Here is a 14,241-nt window from a genome sequence, read left to right on the forward strand (position 1 = left end):
TAAAAAAAAAGGTAAAGGTGAAAACAACAAAGACACCTTTGGGAGCCATCCTACAATCCCAATTATCAAAAAGAGGGGGGTAAGATTTCTTAGCAACCCTTTGAGGTGTCACCTGAGAGCCACCCAAATGCTATATATCCCTGCAACATGTCAGCCAAGTCCTCCATGAGAAGCCACGTGCATGCCCTGGGTGTGCTTAAATCCCATGTTTAAAAAAAAAACCTGTGTGTATGCATGTGGTATGTGTGTCCATGAAGATGTGTGTGCATACACGTGTGCATGCAGGCGCACGCGTATGTGTGGAGGAGGCCAGGGGTAGTTGGTTGTTGGGTCTCTTTGCCACCCACCCTCCACCTTAGTTTTCGAGGCAGCGTCTCTCAGTAACCTGGAGCTTACCAATTTAGGTAGGCCAGCTGGCCAGTGGGTCCCAGGGATCTGCCTGTCTCTGTCATCCCATCTCTGGGATTGCAGGACGTGACAATTCACCCAGATCCAAAGTCAGGTCCTCGTGTTTGCACGACCAGGGCTTTTCTCACTGAGGCGTCTCTCGCCAGCCCTTCAAGCACTCCGTTTAATAAACTCCTAATTCTGTTTCGTTCTGGCTCAACCTGAACTTATTTCCTGCAGTGACATCCATGATTTTTTTTCTCCCCAGTGTCTTAATTCTCTAATCAGTAGAGAGGAAAAAAAAACTGAATCCGATCCTGCACCTCTTGGTGACAAGGACGCAGCTCCACATACGGCGACCCTCAGCAGCCTGTGGTGCTTAGGGTCCTCAACTCAGAGCAAACTGGGATACAGGGGTTCAGTGCTGAGAAGGATTTTTAGGACCACCCAGTACGAAGCAGAGTTTGGAGAGTTTACTGAAGATAATTTCATACAAGCTAAAAATGGGAGTTAAAAGAAGGAGGGGGTGCTCGGAACAAAGGGATGTGCTCCCCAAGGAAGAGTGTGGGAAAGTAAGCCGCATCCAAGTGTGAACAGAGGTTCCTCAGGCGACAACGGGCAATGAGCTGTCCTCGCATCTGCCATGTGGACCGTTCTTGGCAATTCTGAAGTTTCGTGCCAAAAGACAGCTGAGAAACTATTTCCCGCCTCTTCTCTCCTTTCTCTTGGTAAGAGAGCTGCATGAGGTGGCTCTGGATGGAGTTATGAGTGAAGATAGAACCAGACGCCACTGGAGTTGCACAACGGTTTAGTGAATGTCTTTCCCGGAAATGAGGCTTCTAGGGAGGATCTTCGGAAAGCGCAGGTTTACAGCTGGGAAGGGGGAAGGGGCCTTGAACGGCTGCTAGCTGAGCCGGAGCCCTCTTCCACTACAATAAGAGGCCTCAGCCATACCCACCAGACGCCTGCACGAGGCGCTTCTCTGTCTCGTGGCCGTCAAACTTTCCCTCTCCTTTCTCATCTTGCCTAGCATTCACAAAGCCTGAGGTTTTTTTTTTCCCCAGCACAGCATAAACTGAGAACAGTGGAGCCGACCTGTTATCCCAGCACTCGGGGTGGTATATAGACAGGAAGATCAGGAGTTCAAAACCATCCTCAACAATGTAGTGAATTGGCGGCCATCTTGGGATACCAAAAAAAAAAAAAGAAAAGAAAAGAAGAAAAAAAAAGGAAAGGAAAGAAAGAAAAAAATGATAATGGTTAGATCAACAGTTAAAACACTTGCTGTTTTTCCAGAGGACCAGGGTTCAATTCCTAGTACGCACATCAGAGGGGCTCACAACTGTGAAACTCCAGCTCCAAAGGCTCTGCCTCTCTACTCTGGCCTCCGTGGGTACCTACGTGGACTCACTCACACACAGAGACACACTGTAGTGGGTGTGAACATGTTTTTGTTTGATCCCAAGTGTGGGACGTGAAACAGACTTGTGTGAGGGTGTGTGGTGTTTGTCCACTGGAAACAGACCTGTGAGAGGGACACATGGTGTTTGTCCACCAGAAGAGGAACTGCCTCTTTGTGGGGGCCTGGCCTTTGCCAACTGATAAACATCCTAGTATAACATGTATATATATATATATATATATATATATATATATATATATATATATATATATATATAATAAAACCAGAGGCTTGGCTTTTTGGTTTTGGCATCATCGTTTAGCTATTCATCGATCCACTTCAAGAAGCTTCTAGAAAGAGAAACGCTTTGAAGTGCTGGTTTCCAGGTGCTGCTCCAGGTTGCAGCTGCTGAGGCTGCAGCCCTCTTTGCTGAACTACTGGTTTGCTGTTTAACGGGTCTGCTGGGATCCTGACAATGAAGAGTGGAGTCGCTCCAAGGAACTAAGTCCAAGAAGGTCTACTTCTCCTGTTCCCATTAACCTCTTTTCTCTCCTATCTAGGGTAGCGGGGTATAGGCATTAAAGAACCCCAAATAAAATAGGTTTGGAAAAGGTCAAAGCCTATGTACATAAATGAAAAAATAAAATGTTTATAAAGGTGAAGGGTACTTGAAATTTCCGATTCTGTTTTTACAACTTTTCTGAAACTTTAAATAGGGAGCGAGGAAAATTACACAGCAGGCGACTGTCTAGGGGGCAATATGGCGGGGGCAGGAAGGACACCGAAGAACAACACAGAGCACCTACCAAGTGTCAGGCCGTGATCATGTCCCTAACAACCACCCTACGGGACAATCAGACCTCATCTTAAACCTGGGGAAACCAAGGCGAGCAGTGTTCGGCTTTCTTGTCTGAAGTCATTTAGGGTTTATTGAGGCAGCACCCAGTTCTAGAAACATCTGCCAGGTGGGGCAGCTGCTAGTTATTCAGTCTCAGTCTGTCCTGGTGTAGCCACCTTTCAATCAAATCAGCCTCAGGAACATCCTTAAGGAGAAAAGAGGAAGGGTAGACTGTCAAAAACTGTTGTTTTCTCTCAGTCTCAAAGGCAGACACCAGCTCCTTCCAGCCCCACAGACATTAGCATTCGCCTCAGAAGAAGCAGAGTCTGGCCCAACAGTATCTGAGCAGTGTTTTTATAAACTCATGAAAAGAGGCTTTATTGGAAAGGACTCAGGCGGGAGGCAGGCACGGGCCTGCGACACGTCTGATGGTTTCCTGTAGGCTCCTGGCAAGCAGTGATCGTTAGCAGATTCTGTTCTGGGCTCAGGGTCGGCTCCACAGGACGGGGCTTTATGGGACTTATGCACAGGACCTTTTTGCAAAGCGCAGCATTATAGGATGGATTAACTGGCTCTGAGGAGCAAAAGGCCTGGCTCCTTCTCTGATTTGTTTTCTTGGAGTTTGCAGATGCCCGACGTTAGGGCCTCTGAGGCCTCACACCAACACTTCTGATTCTTTTTAAAAGCCTTCTTTTGCCAAATAAATAAATGGGAAAAAAATCAATAAAAGAAATCAATCACTAGGTGGACGCTTTTTAACAGCTCAGTGTACAACACTGGTGATGTGATTGTAAGCCGATATTTAAAGAGAGAGAGAGAGAGACTGCATGCAGTGGTCTGGGTGTAGCTCAGTTGACAGAGTGTTTGCCTAGTACGCACGAAACTCTGGGTTCAAATGCCAGCACCACATAAACTGGGCATAGTGGTACACACCCACAATTCCAACATGCAGGAGGTAGAGGAATGAGGATCAGAAATTCAAGGTCATCTTCAGTTGCACAGTAAGTTGAGGCCACGCACACACACACATACACATACACACACACAGACACACCAGACACAGACAGACAGACACATACATGCGCACACATACAGACACACACACACATAGACACACAGACACACTCACACACACAGACACACACACACATATACACATATGAACATACTCACAGACACACGCACAGATACATAGACACAGACACACACACGCACATACACACGTGCTCACACACACATACACACACACACATGAAAGGCAGGGGGCAGGGAAGAAGGGAAAGAGAGAAGGAGGAAATCATAAACAGTGTTGTTATCAAGAGACAGGCAGAAGGCCGGAGGGGTGGCTCAGGGGTTAACAACATTTGTCCACAATGAGTTCAATTCCTAGCACCCACATGATGCCTCACAACCATTTGTAACTCTAGTCCAGGGGATCATATGGCCTCTTCTGACCTCCAAGGGCAGCTGGGACACATACATACAAGCAGACAAAACATTCACACACATAAAAAAAAATCTGAAAAATAAAAAGGGGCAGGCAGCGCTGGCATGCTGGTAAGCCCCTCTGTCTTTCTCTGTGCGCAGGTATGTGCATCCATGTGTGGTCATGTGCATGCATGTGTGTTCTCACATAGAAAGGGATAGAGATAGACAGGGCAGGGAGTGGAGACAGAAATCGAGTGGGGATGCTCTGAGTCAAACCTAGGCTAAAACTCTACCTCCAAATCTGTTCCTCTTTGGCTCCGTGACCCTAGCCGAGTCTTCCCACCTCCTTCCCACTGATGTAAGACAGGTTACAGTTCAATCCATTTGTCCACAAATTTTGAGAATTCCTTGTTTTTAATAGCTGAGTAGTATTCCATAGCGTAAATGTACCACAGTTTCTTTATCCATTCTTCTACTGAGGAACACTTAGGCTGTTTCCATGTTCTGGCTATTATGAATAAGGCCGCTATGAACATGGTTGAGCATATGTCCCTGTTGTGTGGTGGAGCATTTTCTGGGTATATTCCAAGGAGTGGAATAGCTGAGTCTTCAGGAAGCCCTGTTCCCAGTTTTCTGAGAAAGTGCCAGATAGATTTCCAAAGTGGGTGTACCAGTTTGCATTCCCACCAGCAATGAAGGAGTGTTCCTCTTTCTCCACATCCTCGCCAGCATGTGGTGTCACTTGAATTTTTGATCTTAGCCATTCTGATGGGTATAAGATGGAATCTCGGAGTCGTTTTGATTTGTATTTCTCTGATGACTAATGATGCTGAGCATTTCTTTTAAGTGTTTCTCAGCCATTTGATATTCCTCGGTTGAGAATTCTCTGTTTAGTTCTGAGCCCCATTTCTTAATTGGGTTATTTGGTTTGGTGGTGTTTAATTTCATGAGTTCTTTATGTATTTTGGATATTAGACCTTATGAGTGAGTTCACACAGAAGCAGAAAGAGTCGAATGGTATATACTCACTTATATCTAGACACTAGCCCAAGGGGCATGTCCCACAAAAGTCTTCACTTACCAGGAAAGTGGGTCAGAGGGGAGGACATCCCATTGGAACTTTGGGTGAGAGAAGCATGGGAGAATGGGGAAATAGAAGGATCCAGAGGGTCCTAGAAACCTACAAGAAGAACATTATGAAGAACGGATCTGGGCCCAGGGGTCCTGCTCAAACTATGATACCAGCCAAGGACAATACAGGAAGTAAACTTCGAACCTCTACCCAGATCTAGCCAATGGACAGGACATTCTCCACAGTTGAGTGGAGAGTGGGTACTGACTTTCACACAAACTCTGGTGCCCCATTTTTTACCATATCCTCTGGATGGGGAGGCCTGGTGGCACTCAGAGGAAGGATAGCAGGCTACCAAGAAGAGACTTGATACCCTATGAGCATATACAGGGGAGGAAGTCCCCCTCAGTCACAGACATAGGGGAGGGGAGTAGGGGGAAAGCGGGAGGGAGGGAGGAATGGGAGGATAGAAGGGATGGGCTAACAATTGAGATGTAATATGAACAAATTAATAAAATATTTTTTTAAAAAAAGGACAGATCACAGACCCTACCTCCAGGGAACCATTCTCCTAAGTGAAATCAAATCAGAATATGAAATGTTTCATGTACTGCCTCACTCACAATAAATCCCAGCTGAGTAGCAAATAAACCAACAACAGTATGCACTTCGGAATTCGTCCTTCACAAATATGAGATCCCACAATGATTGAATTTTGTATCTTGTTACCTAAGTCAATACGGATGTGAGGAAATGGGCTTCTGTCGCAGATTGATGAATGTCCCCTCAGGCTGATGTTTCAGAGGTTTGATCCCCTGGGAGTGGGGGGTGGGGGACGGTGCTATTGGGAGGTGATGGGAGGAGCTGTGAGTCAAAATAATTCTTCTCAATGCCGGGGCATGGTGGCACATGCCTTTAATCCTAGCACTCGAGAGGCAGAGGCAGGCGGATCACTGTGAGTTCAAGGCCAGCCTGGCCTACAAAGCAAATCCAGGACAGCCAAGGCTACACAGAGAAACCCTGTCTCAAAAACACAAAAATTAATAATAATAATAATAATAATAATAATAATAACAACAACAACAACTTTCTCGTTCTAGCTAATTGCTTTGGTTATTTCAGGATAGCCATCCAAAGCCGGCTAAAACAATTTCTATCCCCAAAGAAATAAATTTCAAATATAAAACTATGCACATACCCCAGATTTCTAGAAAGAATGAGGATTTCACATATCCCAGACTGGCCTCAAAATTTTTATATAGTCAAGGATGACTTTGAACTTCTGATCCTCTGCCTCCACCTCCCCAGCGCCAGTATGCCTGGTCTATGTGGTGCTGAGTATTGATTGTTGGAAGCTAGCACAAGCGCTACCCACTGAGCCACACCCCCCAGCCCTCAATTACATTTTCAATGACATCAACTGTCAATGTTATACACATGCTTTTGGTCAAGACAGCATCAAAGCCCAACAAGCAACTGATGGAGGCTGCAGGTTCTCCACCTCCAGAGAGCCTGCTCTTCACGCCCGCATCTCCATCCATGTCACTCAAAACTGCGTGATGTGGAGAAGGGACTGCTCTCCTCCCCCCCCACCTCACCCCCGACCTCTGCTACCTTGTCTGTTAAATGGGGACAAACCAGTAAAACACACACACACACACACACACACACACACACACACACACATACCGCAGCAGGAGACCGCCATGGCAGCTACACAAAACAATGAACCCTGTGTTGGAAATTTCTCCAGGGAAAGGTAAAAGTTAGTTACAAAGTTGGAGGGCAGAATTTTTATTCTATTTATTTATTTACTTTTTTTTTGTAGATTTTTTTTTACTTACTCATTTACTTTTAGACAAGGTTTCACTCTGTAGCACAGGCTGGTCTTGAACTTATGACCCTCCTTCTGCCAACCTCTGGAGAACAGGAGCACAGGCAGGAATGGAAACCAGCACCTCAAATGTTAGACAAGCACTTTCCCATTGATCTACACCTACACCTAACCTGAGACGTAAAGCTCCACATTATAAACACATGCACTTCTAGCCAGAAAGATGGCCCAGGGGATAAAGGAGCTTGCTGCCAAGCCTGGCGATCTAAGTCCAATCCCTGGTCCCACATGGTAAAGGAGAAAATCTACTCACACAAGTTGTCCTCTGACCTCCACATGCATGCCATGGCACACACACTCAAAGCGCACGTGCACACACATACACACACACACACACACACACACACACACACACACACACACACACACAAATAATAAAATTTAAAACATATATAGTTATAAATATATAAATATACATATACTCTCTATTTGGGTTTTCTTGGGGGGCTTGGTTTAGTCTGGTTAGGACAAGATCAGTAACAAAGGAACAGAGTGGCCAGAGTCTTTTCTTTTTTTTTGTTTTTGTTTTTGTTTTTGTTTTCAGAGTCTTTTCAGTGACAGAGTTGCAAGGAATAGACTCACAACTGGCTGCCACACCTTCCAGCACGATACTCACCAGCAGGCAGCCAGCCAGGCGCAGCTAAAGAAACAAGCAGCCAAGTGCCAGGGTGGGTAAGCAAAGCCAGGAGCCTCCGAAGGCAGGAACAAAGCTCTGCCTGTGGCCTGAGAACACTCTTAGTAAATGGTGACATAGGAAGTCCCCAGAAAGGCCAACTGTCAGGAAGCCAACCCTGAAGGTCTAAGCCTATGGTGCCACTTACAGACCTGGGGCCATGGGGTCATGGGGAAACTACTGTGGGCCTTCACGCCCTCACACATTAGGAGTGAACGAGACATAAACTTCGAGAAATTACAATAGCTTTTGGGGGGGTGCAATAGATGCTTTTGAAATGTTGAGGCTAGTTGGGTTGCTTAAGAGCTCTTTTAACGTTTTTAAATTTTTACTATATTTAATGTTTAATTTTTATGTGTGCCTGCCTGCATACATGTGGAGGCCAGAGGACCACTTGCAGGGTTGGTTCTCTCCTTCTGCCTTATGGGCCACAGGGATACTCAACTCAGGTCCTCAGGCTTGGCTGGAGTAGGAACCTCTACCCACAGAGCCATCTTACCAGCCTTATTTTATTTTATTCTTTTCCTTATTTTAATTCTGTTCGAGTGCTCGTGCACGCACACACACACACATACACACACACATACACACACACACTACACACACACACACACACACACACACACACTACACACACACACACACACACACACACACACACACACACACACACACACACACACACACACATACACACCCTTTCGGGTGCCCAAAGAGGCCAGAAGACAGCAGAAGGATGTCCTAGACCTGTAGCTCCAGGCCCCTGTGAGCTGACCTTGCATAAACCACCCCTCTCACCACCTCCCTGCCCCTACCACATCTCCAGCCTTGACTCTGGCCATGGTCACCTGACCCTGGCAGCCAGAACCCCATCTGCCTGTGTGTCCACTCATCCAGAGCTAGCAGCAGCCGCCTTTCCCCGTTGCCAGCCTGGGGATCTGGGTAACAAAATGAAAGTCTCAGCCAATGCACGAGATGGGGTGGGAAGTGTGCTTGCATGAAAGGTACCCACCTGTGTGCTCAGGGCACTGGGGGTTAGTGGGTACTGTGTGGGCTCAACGGAGCCAGTCCACCTGTTTCCCATGCCTCTAGACCTAGGAGCCAGGCCTGGCCAAAGAGAAAAGGCCTCTGCTGACATATGTTCTACATTAGAAGCGGGGGAGGGTTTTTATAGGGAGTTGAATAGTCTAGGGCCTTTGCAGACTTCTTTCCTGTATACTGAGGGACCCACTCGGCCCCCCTCCCCCACTGAGGTTTCCACACATCCAAAGTCTACCTCTCCTTCTCTACCCTTTGTCCTGGCAAGCCTCCCAAGGATGGTCGCCTTGTCCAGCTCGGGTCCCCTAAGAGGCGTCCACCAATTGGTGATCCACTTTTAGGTGGACTCTCAAGCTTTTCAGCCTAGAACTCACTCTGGATCCGGGGTGAGCCCTCCCTCAAACTCATGAACTCCCTGCCTCTGCCCCCTGAGTTACAGGTGTGTGCCACCACACCCAGTTCAAAGTAAACTTACAGGACCTTTCTCCACTACAACAGATATTTTTCTAGACCCCGCCCTCCACTCGGTCAATTCCTCTGGCTCGTTCTGTTCAGGGTTTGGTAGCAGCTCTGTGTATCTGGGGTGTGTAGTGTGTGTCCATCCGTCCATCTATGTATATCTGGGGGGGGGTCCATCTGTCTGTGTGTATCGGGGGGGGTGTCCATCTGTCTGTCCACCTGTCCATCCATACATCTGTCTGTGTGTATCTGGGTTGTGTGTGTCCATCTGTCTGTCCACCTGTCCGTCCATACATCTGTCTGTGTGTATCTGGGTTGTGTGTGTCCATCTGTCTGTCCATACGTCTGCCTGTGTGTATCTTGGGGGTGGTGGTGTATACTGAACGTTTGAAATTCTGTTCTAGTTCTAGAACTGGAGAGCTGGGTTGGGCTGGAGGCTTTAGCAGTGGAGCCCTCGCCTTAGCCACGCCCTAGCTTCCTTTCCCAAACATGTGAAAAAGATAAAAGGGCTAGAAGTAGATAAAGGGACAGGGTGGCTCAGCCGTGGAGGCTAGTATTGGCTTCTAGGATTCAGCCGCCCAGATGTCAGTCCCTTAGGAGGGATGCAGGCACTTCAAGGTCCCTGAGCTGGTGTTTCAGGTGTCCTCCGGTCGCACAGAGCCATCCTGCACCAAACAAGGCTCGGGGCCTGCCTTTCTTACGTCTCAGCTCTGGAGGCCCAGTTTGCAATGATGTCAAGGAGAGAGCTTTGTAAAAAGAAAAAAACGCTCAGCTTTCATTGCTTAGTACTGGGTAGAAAACAAGATAGTGGTCAGGGAGCCACTAGCTGCTTCAGGACAACATAGAGCAGGGCTTATTAGGCAGGCTACTGCGTGTGAGTGTTCAAGCTCCCACATGCATAGGAACGGGAATGCGCACGCCGCTGCACACACAGCGGCCTGAAAAGGACTTCGTTGCTCTCCGCCACACTCCCTTGAGATGAAAGTCCCTAGCTGAGCCCGCAGCTTGCTGTTTTTCAGCTGGGCTGGCTAGCTAGCTGGCAAGCTCCAAGGATCCATCCACCAGTCTGCCCTGCTCACTCCCTCTGCCTCTAGCCCTGGAATTATAAGAGTCACATCCATGTTTTTTTTTTTAAACATGGATGCTGGGAACCCAAACTCAGGCCCTCATGCTTGCATAAGTGTCCTCCTAGGTTTCTGTGGATGTGATGAGACATCATAACCAAAAACAATTTGGGGAAGAAAAGGGTTTATTTAGCTTAAACTTCCACATCATGGACCATCACTGAAATAAGACAGGAATCCAGAGGCAAGAGCGGACATAGAGGGTGCTACTGACTGGCTTGCTCTCCATGGACTGCTCAGTCTGCTTTCTTATAGCACCCAAGACCACCAGCCCAGGGATGGTACCACCCACAAGGAGCTGGGCCCTCCCCCTGTCAATCACTAATTAAGAATATGCCCTACAGGTTTGCCTACAGCTCTGATCTTATATAATTTCTCAGTTAAGGTCCCCCTCCTCTCCGATGACTCCAGCTTGCATCACGATGACATAATGACTAGTCGGCACAACGCAGCAGGTGCTCTTTATCCATGGAAAACATCTCCCCAGTCCCTAGACAGCCCAATTCTAACCCTTACAGGCAGCAACCTCTTCTCACTGCCTCCTCTAACTGGAAACCAGGAAAGTTGGAAGGCAGCTCAGCCACAAGGCTCCAGCTAGGCCTGCATAGGGGGTTGGCCCTTGCACCTCCCTAGCTGTGCCCAGCCCCAGAAGGGCTGAGTCATGGAAAAGTTAGCTCTGCAGGCTGCTTGCTGTTCACCTCTCCCATCAAGGCCACAAAGGCTCCTTTCACGTTGTCAGGAGGGGGATGAAAAAAAAAAAAGCTTGGGGCCCTCCGCCCAAGGCTGGGATGCGAAATTTCAAACTTCTCTCTAGAGTTAGATGCTGTACGTCGTGCATTAAGAAAACGGAATGACCGCGTACCAAGGGAACAGGGGGCGGCGCATATGCCCTACCACAAGTTTCTTACTGAAGCCAGGCCAGCCTATTTACTTGTGAATTCTTAGCCCAGTGTTCCCTACCCCTATCTTCATGGGAACTGGGCTGCTGGCAATGGATAGAGACAGTTAAAGGTCCTTTCTGGAAAGCTGGTGCTAGAGGGAGCCTGAGGCTCCAGTGGACATCAGGACCACAAAATAGAAGCGAACCAAGTAGAAACAGGGCCGTTGCCTGTCTCAGGCCGGTGTCTAGATCTGACAGTCCCTTTTGGAATTGCCTGGCGGGTTCTTTTTGTTGTTCCCCCCTGACTCCATCTCCGATTCAACAGGGAGCATCCTGTTTGGCCTTGAATGACTTACATCTATTGAGTCTAATTCCCTCCTGCTTTGAAAAAGCATGTGACACCTGACCATTTGGGAAATTAGGGTGTCTTTAGGGCATGTGTGATGGTCCATTGGGGTTCTCGGTGTCTTTCCACCTATTACCTGCCCTCTATCCCAAACGCATACCTATGGGACATGCACAAGGGCCCTCCTGGCCACTCAGTTGGTCTGGCATTCAAACTGAGTAGGATGAACATATGTCTCTCTCTCTCTCTGAGAGAGAGACATCTCTGGGTGTTAGTGGCCTCTGCTATGAATCAGGGAGAGAAGAGGCTGTGATATTTGCACATCCTTAGCTTTACAAGGCTTGAGCCTTACATGGAAGGAAAGGCCTAAGCAAAAAGCTCATAAGCCCCCACGCTGGTGTGGGGAACGCCAGTAGCTTGGAGATGCAGTGCCCCATGTTGGCCACTAGGCGGCTCCAAGGATAATAGATGAGGGCAGAAGCTCTGCCGCGTGTTGGAGGTCTCCCTGCTTGGAGTCTTCCACAGAGGCCTTGGCAACCGCTGGGCACCAGGAGCGGGCCTCTCCCCGGTGGCTGCCATTTCTTTCCTGCTGTTTAACAGAACCTAGAAGATGAGGAGAAATGGTCACCATGGTGGAGCGCGGTCTAAAGAAGACAGAGGCCAGCCCTTCCAATAGTCCTTTAAAGAAGATGAACTGAGCCTGTAGGGACTCTTGAGTGCAGTCTTCGTCCAAGCTTGTCCTCCACCTCTCTCTTGCCAGAATGGGGTGGGGTAGGGAGAGAAATTAGGTCTGGATTGAATCCCTCCCTCCTGCACTTCCTGGCTGGGTAACCTGGGAAATGGGATGACAAAGTCCCCAAAGTGAGGTCAGCCGGAGGGTGGAATGTCAGAACAGAACGCAGGCAGGCGCAGTTGGTCCAAGCAGGAGAGTGCTCCCTAGCCTCCTCATCCTTTTTTCGGTTCACCAAGAAACTGGGTGCTCTCAGGCCCAACTTCTCCCCCAGAACTACAGTAGTTGGCAAATGAGGAGGTGATTTTCCCACCACCCCCACCCCCAAGTCGGCACTGCTCAAAGGGACTTGTTCACACCCAGGCAGGGAGTATTAAAAAGCACAGTTCGTTCCCTGTGCACCCAGGGCCTGCTGGGTCAGTCTTGAGGGCTGAAGCCCAGGACTCCCAGCCTGAACACGTCTGGGGCTGGAAAGGGCTGCCCCCTCCCCACCCCCACCCCCCACCCTATTACAGGGCAAGCTCCCTGGCTGTCTCTCCCTCTCCCGCCCAGGGATATGCACAGAGGGGGCGGGCAGCAAGTCTCATCAGCACTTTCAACTGGGCCTGCTCTTCATGACTCACCTCCTAGACTTCCCGCAACAGGCAACTCTAAATAGCTGGGTCCCACCCTCCCAACAGGGAGACGTTCTTGCAAGGGGTGGGCAAGAGGTTACAAGGTGGGTGCCCACCAGGGCAGTGAGGGAGGGGCGCCCAGAGAGGGGGGGGGGCACTGCATGAACCGATCGGTGGCGTGACTTTGAAGATGTGTTGTTTACAGGCTTTTGCTATTAAGGAAATTGCTGTCAGTCAAGGTAATTCTAGCCCAGATAAGCAATAAATATGCTCCCAGCTAATCTTACGGGAATTTATTGGCACCTGGGGTTAGAGGTTCTTTTACCCTCCCCCCCCCCCCCCCCGCCTCCGTCCCAAAACCAAAATCCTGCTCCCCAGAGGTCCCTCCACCCCAGCAACGTGAGAGACTTCACGTTGGTTCAATTTCGGATGCACACACTGTGAAGGAAAAAGGGAACCTGGCAATGATGAAGCGTCACTTCCTGGCTCTACCTGGATGCAGGGGGCGGGGATGACCAAGTGACCTGAAATGAACCCTAGGCGACCCGGTTGCATCAAAGCATACGCGAAGCACCCCCTCGGCTTGCCCTGTGCGCTCAGGGATGGGTCACCTGGCCCGGGCTGGGAGGAAAGTCAGATGAAGCAAACTGGCTTGCCGAAGTTGGTTCCAGTGTGTTCGAGTTCCAGCTGCGAGCCCTCGGGGACTAGGGCGGCAAGTCCCAGCTTGCAGAAATGAGAAGCGAGTCCCAGGAGAGTGCCAGTCACACTGAGACCGGGTGCGCGCCCAGGCGCGTGCCCCGCCACGGTGCAGGGGGAGGGGAAGTCGCCGCAGCCACTCAGAAGCGTGGTAGTGAAGCCTCCCAACAACTTTAACTGTCAATCAGACTTAATAGGGTATTTAAAAAAAAAAAAAAAAAGGAGGGGCGCCCTTTCAGTCCACACCGCAGCTGCCCCGCGAACGAACGAATATACGGCGGTGCAGGCTAGGGTGTCCTATCCACGCGTCCCCACAGCCAGGCTCAGTCCAAGTTGGAAAGAACAAAAAAGAAGGCAATAAATGCTAAAGGGGAGAGAGGGAGAGGGAGCCGCCACATCGAGCGGCAACTCCCAGCCCGGGCTGCAAGAGGGAGGAGGGAGCCGGAGAGAGCAGGCGGGCGCGCGCGAGGGCGAGCTGTGCACGGGAAGAAACTGACACCCGGACCCCCCACTTCTCCTGCACGGTGCTGGCAATCAGATCGCGTTTAAGCAATTTCCTGAGCCCGAGAATAGCAATGAGTCGGGAGACTTTCGCGGACTGAAATTGGGAGCTGCAATCACTCCCCAGGTTTTGTGTGTGTGGTGTTTTTGTGAGTTTTT

The 14,241-nt window shown here is 49.2% G+C and overlaps 1 protein-coding gene and 1 long non-coding RNA gene across 5 annotated transcripts in view; one reads left to right on the forward strand and one right to left on the reverse strand.

The window, feature by feature from the left end:
* Positions 1–2,089: 2,089 nt before the first annotated feature.
* Positions 2,090–13,659, reverse strand: LOC311600480. 2 transcript variants are annotated; one of them, XR_014780259.1, is made up of 4 exons: positions 13,497–13,659; positions 11,935–12,144; positions 8,707–8,801; positions 2,090–2,832 (listed from the first exon to the last, which is right to left on the reverse strand). It is a non-coding gene; the product is annotated as an uncharacterized lncRNA (long non-coding RNA). The 2 variants fall into 2 exon arrangements; XR_014780260.1 differs by lacking the exons at positions 2,090–2,832; positions 8,707–8,801 and having other exon boundaries at positions 11,855–12,144.
* A 302-nt stretch (positions 13,660–13,961) lies between these two features.
* Positions 13,962–14,241, forward strand: part of DHRS3 (dehydrogenase/reductase 3) — a 35,018-nt gene continuing 34,738 nt past the window's right edge. Inside the window, exon 1 of one of the 3 annotated variants that reach the window (XM_084787222.1) lies at positions 13,962–14,231. The gene's annotated coding sequence lies outside the window, so the exon portion shown is untranslated. The remainder of the gene's footprint in view (positions 14,232–14,241) is intronic. The other 2 variants (XM_084787221.1, XM_084787223.1) reach the window with 2 other exon arrangements.

The sequence above is a fragment of the Acomys minous genome (assembly GCF_964271855.1).
Source record: "Acomys minous genome assembly, chromosome: 6".
Classification (NCBI taxonomy): Eukaryota; Metazoa; Chordata; class Mammalia; order Rodentia; family Muridae; genus Acomys; species Acomys minous.